This window comes from Notechis scutatus, chromosome 5, assembly GCF_049901735.1.
Source record: "Notechis scutatus isolate UNSWTSFEM ecotype Mainland chromosome 5, rNotScu1.2, whole genome shotgun sequence".
In the NCBI taxonomy this organism is placed as follows: Eukaryota; Metazoa; Chordata; class Lepidosauria; order Squamata; family Elapidae; genus Notechis; species Notechis scutatus.
The window spans coordinates 50,523,363-50,535,454 of NC_142013.1; positions in this window are offsets into that span (position 1 = coordinate 50,523,363).

The window sequence follows — 12,092 nt, forward strand, 5'->3', positions numbered from 1 at the left end:
GGGTGCACACAGAAATCTAAGCATGCTTATTTCATACATTTCCTCCACTGTTCTCTTTGGGGGGTTATAAGAGATTTGGACATACTTTTAATGAAACAACAGTTCTTTAAATAATCTCTTGAGATCATCATGAATTGCTTATTCCATATTTAAAAACAATGAGCTATAAAAGAACTATCATGTTAATTTATTACAAGCCTCAATTTTGAGTCTGACTAGTTCAACAACTGGATTGGAACTATCTGGAGAAAAAATGAAAAACCATGATTCATTTTGTTCATGCAATGTGGAATTGTGTTAGCTGGACAAGTGGCTAGAGGCAATATTAGAATATTGTGCAAAAGTTCATTTATTTCAGTAATGCAACTTAAAAGGTGAAACTAATATATGAGATAGACTCATTACATGCAAAGCAAGATAGTTCAAGCCACGATTTGTCATAATTGAGATGATTATGGCTTACAGCTCATGAAAACCCCAAATCCACAATCTCAGAAAATTAGAATATTACATGCAATCAATAAAACAAGGATTGTACATAGACCAATATTGGACCTCTGAAAAGTATAAGCATGCATATGTACTCAGTACTTGGTTTGGGCCCCTTTTGCAGCAATAACTGCCTCAATGTGGCTTGGCATGGAAGCTATCAGCCTGTGGCACTGCTGAGGTGTTATGGAAGACCAGGATGCTTCAATAGCGGCCTTCAGCTCTTCTGCATTGTTCGGTCTCATGTCTCTCATCTTTCTCTTGCCAATGCCCCATCGATTCTCTGTGGGGTTCAGGTCAGGCGAGTTTGCTGGCCAATTAAGTACAGTAATCCCACGGTCATTGAACCAGGTTTTGATGCTTTTGGCAGTATGGGCATGTGCCAAGTCCTGCTGGAAAATGAAGTCAGCATCCCCATAAAGCTTGTCTGGAAGGAAGCATGAAGTGCTCCAAAATCTGCTGGTAGACAGCTGCATTGACCCTGGACTTAATGAAGCACAGTGGACCACCACCAGCAGATGACATGGCTCCCCAAATCAACACAGACTGTGGAAACTTAACACTGGACTTCAAGCATCTTGCAGTGTGTACCTCTCCATTCTTCCTCCAGACTCTGGGTCCTTGGTTTCTAAATGAGATGCAAAAGTTGCTCTCATCAGAAAAGAGGAATTTGGACCACTGAGCAACAGACCAGGTCTGTTTTTCTTTAGCCCAGGTAAAACGCTTCTGACGTTTGTTGTTCAGGAACGGCTTGACAAGAGGAATACGATATTTGAAGTCCATGTCCAGGATCCGTCTGTGTGTGGTGGCTCTTGATGCACTGACTCCAGCCTCAGTCCACTCCTTGTGAAAGTCCCCAACACTTTTGAATGGCCTTTTCCTGACAATCCTCTCCAGGCTGCAGTCATCCCTGCTGCTTGTGTACCTTATTCTTCCACACTTTTCCCTTCCACATAGCTTTCTATTAATGTGCTTTGATACAACACTTTGGGAACATTCAACTTCTTTTGCAATTACCTTTTGAGGCTTTCCCTCCTTATGGAGGATGTCAATGATGGTTTTCTGCACAACTGTCAGGTCAGCAGTCTTTCCCATGATTGTGATTCCTACTGAACCTGACTGAGAGACCATTTAAAGGCTCAGGAACCCTTTGCAGGTGTTATGGCTTAATTAGCTGATTAGAGTAGGACACTTTGAACCTAGAATATTGAACCTTTTCACAATATTCTAATTTTCTGAGATTGTGGATTTGGGGTTTTCATGAGCTGTAAGCCATAATCATCTCAATTATGACACATCACAGCTTGAACTATCTTGCTTGGCATGTAATGAGTCTATCTCATATATTAGTTTCACCTTTTAAGTTGCATTACTGAAATAAATGAACTTTTGCATGATATTCTAATTTTTCGAGTTTCACCTGTGTATACCTTTTGTTTGGTATATAACAATATTTATATGTAATAATATAAGAGCCATGGTAGCACGGTGGTTAGAATGCAGTACTGCAGGTTACTTCTGACTGCTGACTGCCTGCAATTTGGCAGTTCGAATCTCACAAGGTTGACTCAGCCTTCTATCCTGCGAGGTTGGTAAAATGAGGACTCAGATTGTTGGGGGCGATACTGTATGCTGACTCTGTAAACCACTTAGGGCTTTAAAGATCTGTGAAGTAGTATATAAGTCTAAATGCTACTGCTATTGCATAGTATTGGTATTTTCTATGTAAAGGCCAACACATGTAGTAGGTCAGATTTAGCAAGCAGTATTTTTTATCCAAAAAAAAAAAAAAAACCATACCATTTAATCTCCATAAAGCATAGCAGTTCTGAAAGGCTTATTGGTTGATGATAGAACTGAAAGAATTGGAAGGACCATTTAGGCTACTGAATCCAACTTCCTGCTCAGTGCGAAGTCCAATTTTAAGCATCCCTAATAGATGGTTTTTTAAAAAAAACAAATAAACAAACTTTATTGATTACAAAACCAAAATATCAAACAAACACAACACACAGAAGAAGAAGAAAAAAGAAATAGAAAAAAAGAAAGTGATTTAAAAAATTAACAATTCTACTATCGACAGTCTATGGTTCCTTGTTTGTTATCAATATTGGTGATACATTTACAAATACATCTTATTGCGAATATATAATTATGATTTACATTTTACGTTGTTTACTAATATATATTCTATTTTTGTTCTATCCTGTCATACCAGCATTCCCAGCTTCTATAATAGTCTGATGTTTCTTTTTCCTTAAGTGCTAAGGTTAACTTGTCCATCTCTGCACAAGCTGTTATCTTCTGTACAGCCATCTCCTCTGTTGGAATATCTGCTTCTTTCCAACACTGTGCAAAGGTTATGCTGGCCGCAGTAAGAATATGCAGTATTATATATTTGACATTTTTAGGAATTTGTCTATTAAATATCCCCAATAAGAAGAATTCTGGTTTTAATTCAATTTGCTCTGCCGTTATTTCCTCTAACCATTTTTTTATTCTATGCCAGTATCTTTGGGCTTCAGTGCAGGACCACCACATATGAAAAAATGTTCCCTGTTTCTTTTTACATTTCCAGCAATTCGGATTCATATTAGGAGACATTTTCGCTATTCTCGAGGGTGAGAGATGCCATCTATAAAACATTTTATAGGCATTTTCTTTATATGCTGCTGATCTTGTAATTTTATTATTCCTTGTCCAAACCTTTTCCCATTCTAATAATGTAATGCTACGTCCTATGTTTCTGCTCCAAGCTATCATGTTGCCTTTGACTACTTCCTCTTCTAATTCCGTCTCTAGTAAATAATTATAAAATTTAGTTATGTTTTTTTTTTAATCTGGACCTAATAAAATGTTATCTATTTGTTGTCCCTTAGTAAAAATTCCAAAATTTTTCTTGTCCTGGCTATATCTATTGTGAATATGCAAGTAAGCCCACTGGTCTACTTGTAGCCCCTGTTCTTGGAGATCTTGCCATGATTTTAAAGTTCCTTGCTCATCAAGAAGGTCTTTGTATTTTATCATTTTATTAAGATCTAGATTATTTGGATGTATCATCGCCTCCATTGTTGAGATCCAAATTGGGATTTTTAAATAATGTTTTTTTTTTTTTTATTTTGTTCCAATTAGCTAAAAAGGAATCTCTAATTTTATGTCTGTGGAAATACTTCTGCTTAATTTTCCCAATGTCCCATAAAAATGCATGCCATCCCCTCTGTAAATCATGGCCTTCTAAAAATAAGATCCTTTTATTCGACAGATTTACCCACTCTTTCAACCAGAGTAAGGAGGCTGCACTATAGTATAATTCCCAATTTGGGAATTCCATACCTCCCCTGCTCTTCATATCTTGCATTGCCTTTAGGTTTATCCTCGGTTTTTTCCCTTGCCAGATAAATTTGGTGATTATCTTAAGTTCCATGAAGTAATTTTAATGTATTTTTATTGGTATTGTTTGGAATAAGTAAATAAATTTGGGCAGAATATTCATTTTTATAGTGGCAATCCTCCTTAATAAGGAGATTTGCAATTTAACCCATATCTCTAAATCTTTTTTAACTTGCTGTAATAATTTATTATAATTATTTTCCATTAGAATTTTGCATTGAGCCATCAACCAAATTCCTAAGTATTTAACTTTTTTTACTATTTGTAGTCCCATTATCCTTTCCAATTTTAGTTTTTGTTTTTCTGTTAAATTTTTAGTTATTAATTTCATTTTTTCCCTATTAATTTTAAGTCCTGCAACTTCCCCAAATTGATCTAACTCTTTCAGTAATTCTTGATCTGTTTCAATTGGTTCCTCTATGAAAAATACCATATCATCCGCAAATGACTGGCATTTATATTCTTTTTTAATTTTTAGTCCTTTTATTCCTGGGTTCTGTCTAATTCGTGTAAGCAATGTTTCCAAAGATGGTTTTAATGTATCCAAGTGCCTGGGAAACAAAATCTGACAATATTTTTTTCCTTGACAATCTATACCAACTTCTGGTCATATAATTATGCTGTTTCCAGAATCATGCACTTGCATTATAATTGCATAAGATCTTGGCCCTAAGCTTAGATTCTGGCATTTTATACATTTCTATCCTGTTTTCAGACCAGCACTCTCTTTTTTCTCCAAAACAATCCTGCAAGCTAGTTATGCTGAGAGAGGCTGACCATGAAGTTTTATGGCTGAACTAGAACCTGGGTTTCCATTCCCTTCTAAATCAGCAACTTCACAATATACAACACTATTTACCTATAGAAACAGCAAATTTTGAAACAACACAATTCAGCCTGAATTTTAACATTTGAGGTGTAGTTTCATGAAAAAAAAAAAAAGAAGTTTGATGAAAAAAATTCTGGTAATAGCTGAATAAATATTTTTGAATTTTAAAAATATATAAGACATTTTTTGCATTACATTAAATCTTTGGACCTCAGTTATGGTGGGGGTTTTCAATCAGTAAGGAAAAAAGGAGGGATTAAGGATAACTAGGTAACCCATACAATACTATTCTTAAACTTTAAAAAGTGAGTTCTGTACTACTGCTTAGCTTTACAAATACTGAAGAAAGTTCGTTAATGCAACTTAAATCTATGAAGAAATGTATATGAACCAGAGTGAATTATTTTTCTGCTTTACTTCTGAAAGCAAGTATTTTTACAAGATTTGAAAAGACAGAAAGTTATGCTATGTTTCACCATTTCTGGTGAGATCAGTATAATTGCATTTAGCCACAAGTGTCAGAATAACTTTAGTAATTTAGTATGAGAATAATTTTAGTTAATGCTAAAATCTTAAGGAATTCTCTGAACTGATACATATTGCATGGTAAGAAGACAGGGTAATTCTTTTTCCATCAACAGCATCCAAGGCCTGCCTTTTCTTAGATCTGCTATCACAGAAGTTTAAACCTTTTAAAAATTTATTCCTCATGCTTCAACAATTGCAACCAATATCTAGGGAAATAACATTTTGGTGTTTCACAGACAACTAATGGGAAATGAGGTTTGCTGAGTTCCAGCATGCTTTTTTTCTAGACAAAAGAATGTTTACCTCAATTGAATAAAGTATTCAGAGGAGTTTATCCTCCTAAGAACGATGCAGTGCAAATTTTTAAAATGTGTTTTTTAAAATAGATATTTTTGTTCACTTTCTGCTGGGAAGAGATTATATAAAACATTTTGGAATCTATATTTCAGTAGGAGAAATCTCTGGAAACAGACAGAAAGTAACCAAACTTGGTATGGCAAAAGAAAGGTGCAAGTTTGAAAATGAGCAAATCCAGTCAGGTGTCAGTGTTCAAGTTAAAAACAACAACAAAAACACTTGTTTCCTGTCCTATTCATCTTCACCTGATTAGTATATTTGAAGGAATATGTGTTTTAACAATGTTTGATGAATAATAATAATTTATTAAATGCATGTTCTGCCCAACATCCAGCATCATATAAATATTACTACAAGTTTTAGTAATAAAAATCAAGGAGCAAAGTGAAAAAATGGAACTAAAATACAATTCAATACAAAGAAGAGCAAGCTGACAATAGGTAGAACAGCCTTGTAACTGATAATGAGAATATTAAATGCTAAATAGCCTACTTAAGTACAGGAATAAATAATTGAGAAATAAACTGCATCTAACCATTGATGAAGCAGTCATGAAAGCCTTGGAAAAGATATTCAGATACCACAATGTGTCTATACCCACAAAGATCAGAATCGTGGAAGCTCTGACAGGAAGAGTATTAATGCTTTTGAACTTTGGTGTTGGAGAAAATTCTTAAGAATATCATAGCAAGGAAAACAAATGGATAATCAAACAGCACTTGAGGCACAAAGTCATGCTTGAGTGATTTAGCTTTTGTGTAATCATCCTGTTATTAACCATTTTCGTTTTTGAGGCTATGCTGAATATTTTTAAATATTTTTTTAATTCGGGGTAATTGTTCACTTATGAACAATAGTTCAGTGACAGTTTCAAAATTACAATAATGTTGAACAGCAGCAACATAGGAACAGATTTAATTTAAGACTTGTTTGCCTCAAAGGTGTTTTTTCAAAAGGCAGTTGAAAAATTCTTCCTCAAGGAAAAAACAGTCCAATTGCCTTTTGAAAAAGTACCATTAAGACAACTATGTCCTGGATGATTGAGAATTTCCACAAACATTAAGATCTGTTTGCTTCTCTATAGCTACAGAAAAGAGTCTCATTATTGAACATTCTATTACCCATAGTTCCCTGTATTTGCAATTAATAACTACAGAGCAGACCATATTACCTATAGAAAAAGATTTCTTGTTTTTCATGTCTTTGGTGCATAGTTCTGTTTAGAGGGAAATATTTGGGTTATTTTCTATATTTTATACATGTATAAATTTGTGGACAGTCTTTGCACATGTACAAAATGTGCTGCTGAGCTTTTTATTTTCCACAGTTTCTTTATTTGTGTTGTTAATCTAGAACTCCATGAATAATGAGGGTCCTATCACATTAACATAACCTAAAGTTTAGCTGATAGTAATTAGATTAGGTTGTAAATTAAAGGATGTCAGATGTTCCTTTTGCAACTCTGCTCATTTGAACAAGATGCAGTTTTTAAAAAGTTTAATGTATGTTTTTGTTGCTTGTATCTTTACAATTTATATTGTTTTATTTGTTTCCTAGTATAATTTGATTGCTTATTAGTAACCTATGACTATCACTATCAGTGTTGTATCTTATGATTCTTGATGAATGTATTTTTTTCTTTATGTACACTTGAGAGCATATGCACCAAAGACAAATTCCAATCACACTTGGCCAATAAAGAATTCTATTCTTTTCTATTCTATTTTTACTACAAGCACGTTTCATGTTCATTGGCCTAAATTACTGCAAACAGGTAAAAAATGTTTCTAGAACCGGATAGATATACCATGTGTTTCAGCCAAAAAAGATGACCTTTTTGCAGTCATGCTATCTTCAGACAATAGATGGCAGCAGACACTTGCTACAAATCACCTGGCAAAAACCTCATTAAATGTGTTAGCTAAACCCAAGGGAGAGAAGCATTTAATTTTAGAAAATGCATTAATGAAATTAGCAGTTAAGCAGCTTTCCTATAAAAGCAAGACCTTAATAAATTTTGATAATGTCATATCCTATATTAGTAGTGGTGGTCTAGATTTGTAGCTGTCTTGATTGAAAACAATATCTTTCTGGTTTTAATGGAACTGAGCACAACTGGAGACATTTAGATGATTTATTATTGTGCTTTTACACTCTACGGTACAATTACATGTTCAAGACTATTTGCAATATGAAGCAACTTGAGTTGTGAACTTAGTATGCTATTTACAAAGAACATAGAAAAATACTGAAGAATAAATGAATAAGTGAAAGGAATATTGGTTTTAAATTCAGCATGTCCTTTGAAGTTGAATGAAGGATCAATCTCTTGACATTTTATTTGATTTAGCAAATCATACATGGCATCATTACATTCCACTGTATGGTTACATAAAACAAAGGAATTACTTGTAGAATTAAAATTGTATGCTTTTTGTTGAAGAAATGAAAGAATTTATCTCCGGTCTTATTACAGCTAATCTCAAACTAATAGATTTGTAACTTTTGATTTATGTTCCAAAACTGGGCTGGTTGCCAAATCATGAGTTAGATTGATGCGGATAACTAGCTTTTTTCTCTTCTGAGAACTCAAAATCAAACAACCAAATCAGATTCATGAATACGGCTTGTTAAGAGGCGACAGATCAGAGATTCCAGTTTGAATGTACTGTAACACTAATCAAATCAATGATGTTATGGTCTCATCTGAATCCTATGAGTCAAAGGCTGAAGAATCAGACCTGACAGATTATCAGCCTGAAGTAGATGTTTGTTGCAGCTCCAGGAGACAATAAGCAGTAGCCAGTGAGGCTGGATTTAGGTAATGAAGAGTCAGCTTTTGATGGGCCATCTGGTCCAACAGCACATTGACAGCTATGGAGCAAAGAGCAAAAGTGATAAGCAGTTATCATGGCAGTAGTCCCCAGGCCATTGCTCTCTGAGCCTGGCTGTTATGAACCTCAGAATTTTCTGCTCTTGTTTCTCCTTGCCCTGCATTAGGCCCCTAAATTTAACATTTGGACTGACTGGAAGTCAAATCTGGGACTGTCATGGAAAACCTTCATGGCTTTACTGCCTACATGTACTTGCTCATGGCTCAAGATTAAAGTGACTTATGGACTTTGTGATCTTTCCAAATCTTAAGTGTTGTCTGGCTAATAATCTTATTCATGGTTGTTATCAATAAATTTATGACATGGCAATAAAACTTTTAATCTTGTAATTGCTTGGTTTTCTATTTTCTTTGGCTTGCTATACAGAATATCTGATAGAGACTTTCTGTACTCCTAAGTTGGAAGGTATCTTTCAGGCCATCTACTTCAACCTCCTGCTCCTTGAAGAAATCCAATAAACAATCCTGGACAGAGAGTCTTCCAACTCTCTTTTGAAAACCTCCAGCAAGGAATCCACCTCTGTTTGAATCAGCCTGTTCTGAGGCTTAAGAATTCTGTTTAATCACAACATGGTTGTTCAGAAACCAGTAATTTTTGTGGTTTTAGTTTACCACAATGCATAAACTAGAATATTATCCTTTGAGACTTTTGTCTCCAGTTGTCATTTGCCAACTTATTTGTCTCCAGTTCTTAGATCAAAATGGTAGTTGGTCTCCATAATACATTTTTTTTAAAAATAGAGTGAATTCCCTTGAAATTCCCTTGTTTTAAATCCCTTTGGTTTGAATTTTGAAAGCCCAACTTAAGGCAAGTTTTAAAAAAACAGAATGAACTTTACCTCTCCCATCTGGTATTGAACAAATAATTACTGTTTAGTGTTAATTTTCTCACTTAGATTAATTTTCAATGACATTATTTTGATAAAAGATTACACAACCAAAGTTGCCTTTTTTTTTTTTTTTTTGAATGGGTTGGAGAAATAATAAACTTGAAAAAAAACTTTTTTAAAAAGCAAACTGTTTAGCTCTCTTTGAACCAGTTTCCCAGTTTTAACTTTTCACAGACAAAAGAAAGGCTACGCTTGAGAAGCCCAAGAATTTTGATTCCCATATAGTTATTGTTACTTAATTTAATGAATGCCTTCCTAAGAAATACCTGGTATCTCTATCTTCTCAGCTTCAGTAGTAAACTTTAAAAGCAACTTTCTAATATTTTATAAAATTTTCATTTTGGTTGCAGAATTAAGTGAATTCCACATTTTGTAGTGTATGTTCATACTGTTAAAATGAAGCAGAGTTGCCATTTAGCAACACATTGCTTCTTACATAAAAGCCATTTAGCATGATTTAAATGTGACAAACATTAAGTAGTGATGATCTTGCTTTGCCAACTTGTGTAAGCATAATTGGTGCATATGAAATAAGCTATGGATTTATATTAATCAGATCCATTGTTTTTTTAACCTGTCTGTGTTTTTTAAAAAAAGCATTAAATTAACACTATATTCAATTTAAGCTATACATTTATGAAAAGCAAATTTAGGTAAATCAGGAACCATGGATATTAGTTTAAGATTATAAGAACATCTTAATTTTTATAAGATAAAAATTCCAAGACAAAACAAATGTGTAAAATAAATGTCATTTTTAAAATCTTTTGGGTTTTTCTTGCTATATCCTCAAAATAAAATAAACAAGTTACTGGACATTTGATAGAAACAGTTTCCTTTTTTTTTCTTGAATAAGACGAACCACAGATATTAGTAGCTGAAATGATGGATCAAGAGCATCAAAATGGTGAGTGTCACTATATAGGAGAAGAGCAGGCAGAGCGGAGGGGGAAGTAAAAAGTGTCATTAATTTAGCGTCCTTACATTGCCACAACAGATCCAGTCCAACTCTCTTGAATTCCATTGACCCTTATCTAGCTCCAATTTAATACTGACCCGTAGTTGAACAGTTTCCTGTGTATTGGCTTCAATAAATCTTTAATGCTGCAATATATGCAAATAGTCCTGATTCTATAGGTGTCACTGGGAAGGGCTTCAATTACAAAAGCATCCACCATTTTGGTGATTTGACCCTATTGTGGGTGTCCCTGAGGAGAACCATATACATTAATATTTGGAAGAGATCATTTCTCTCTTTCAGAGCAGAATTCTTTAACCTCCAGACACTGACCTATAATTTTCAAAATCTCCTATTATTGGTTTTGCTGTTTAGGATTTGCTATTATAAGTTATGATTCAGCAGTATCAAGAAGGGATACCAGTAGGGGCCAGAGGGATATGCAAATTGTTAGAATTTGTCCCATTAGCATGACAGTTGTAAGGTCTAGTTTTGTTTGTATTTTATGTATGCATCCATACATACAAACTAAGAATTCATATGTAAGTACACATGTATCTGATTTAAAATCAGTTTTGACTCATGGTGACTGTCTGGACAAGTCCTTGCAGTTTCCTTGGCAAGTTTTTTTTTTTGGGGGGAAGTGGCTTGCCATTAGCTCCTTCTAGGGTTGAAAGAAAGTGACTGGCTCAAGGTCACCTAGTTGGCTTTCATGGCTAAGGTGGGACTAGAACTCAAGTTCTCCAGGCTTTTGACATGGTGTCTTAACCACTACCCCAAACTGTCTGTCTTTCTCCCTCTTTCATATACATAAGTACACACACGCACACACGCACACACACTTGAGGCAGCCAGCATTTTCAATTTTTTAAAACCAGTTTTCCCCAAACAAAACATTCATGAGTATGCTTAATATTCTGTAAGTTCATCATATGATGTCTAAAATATTTTTCACTTTGAGGGGGAAAAAAAAGGACTATCTTTTTAAAAACCCAGTTTTTATATCTGAATTGTTATCTTAGAACCTGCAGGCTTTTTTTAGGATTAAAAAAAAATCTCAGAGTCACTTTGAACCATAAGATGGGTGGCAAATAAATTTAATAATCATAATTATAATGGGTTTTTTTACTGATAAAATGATGTTACCTAGTTTAGGTAATGAAATGTCTGCAAGAAAACAACCAAGCTCCGAGATGCTGTATTAAAGATATCAAGTTTATAAATCTTTAGATAGATAACAAATAACAGATAATCAGAGTTGGAAGGGACTTTGTAGGTCATCTAGTCCAATCCTTCGCCCAGGCAGAAGACCCTACACCATTTCTGACAAATGGCAGTCCAATCTCTTCTTGAAAGTCTCAAGTGATGGTGCTCCCACAATTTCCGAGGGCAAGCTGCTCCATTGGTTGATTGTTCTCACTGTCAGAAAGTTTCTCCTTATTTCCAGGTTAAATTGCTCCTTGTTCAGTTTCCATCCATTATTCCTAGTCTGGCCTACAGGCGCTTTAGAAAACAGCTTGTTTTATTCTGTGGCAGCCGCTCAAATATTGGAAGACTGCTATCATGTCTCCCCTGGTCCTTCTCGTCACTACACTACCCAATTCCTGTAACCATTCTTCATATGTTTTAGCCTCCACTCCCCTAATTATCCTGGTTGCTCTTCTCTGTACTTTTTCTAGAGTCTCAACATCTTTTTATAATGTGGTGAACAAAACTGGATGCAGTACTCTAGGTGTGGTCTTATTAAGGCTTTATAGA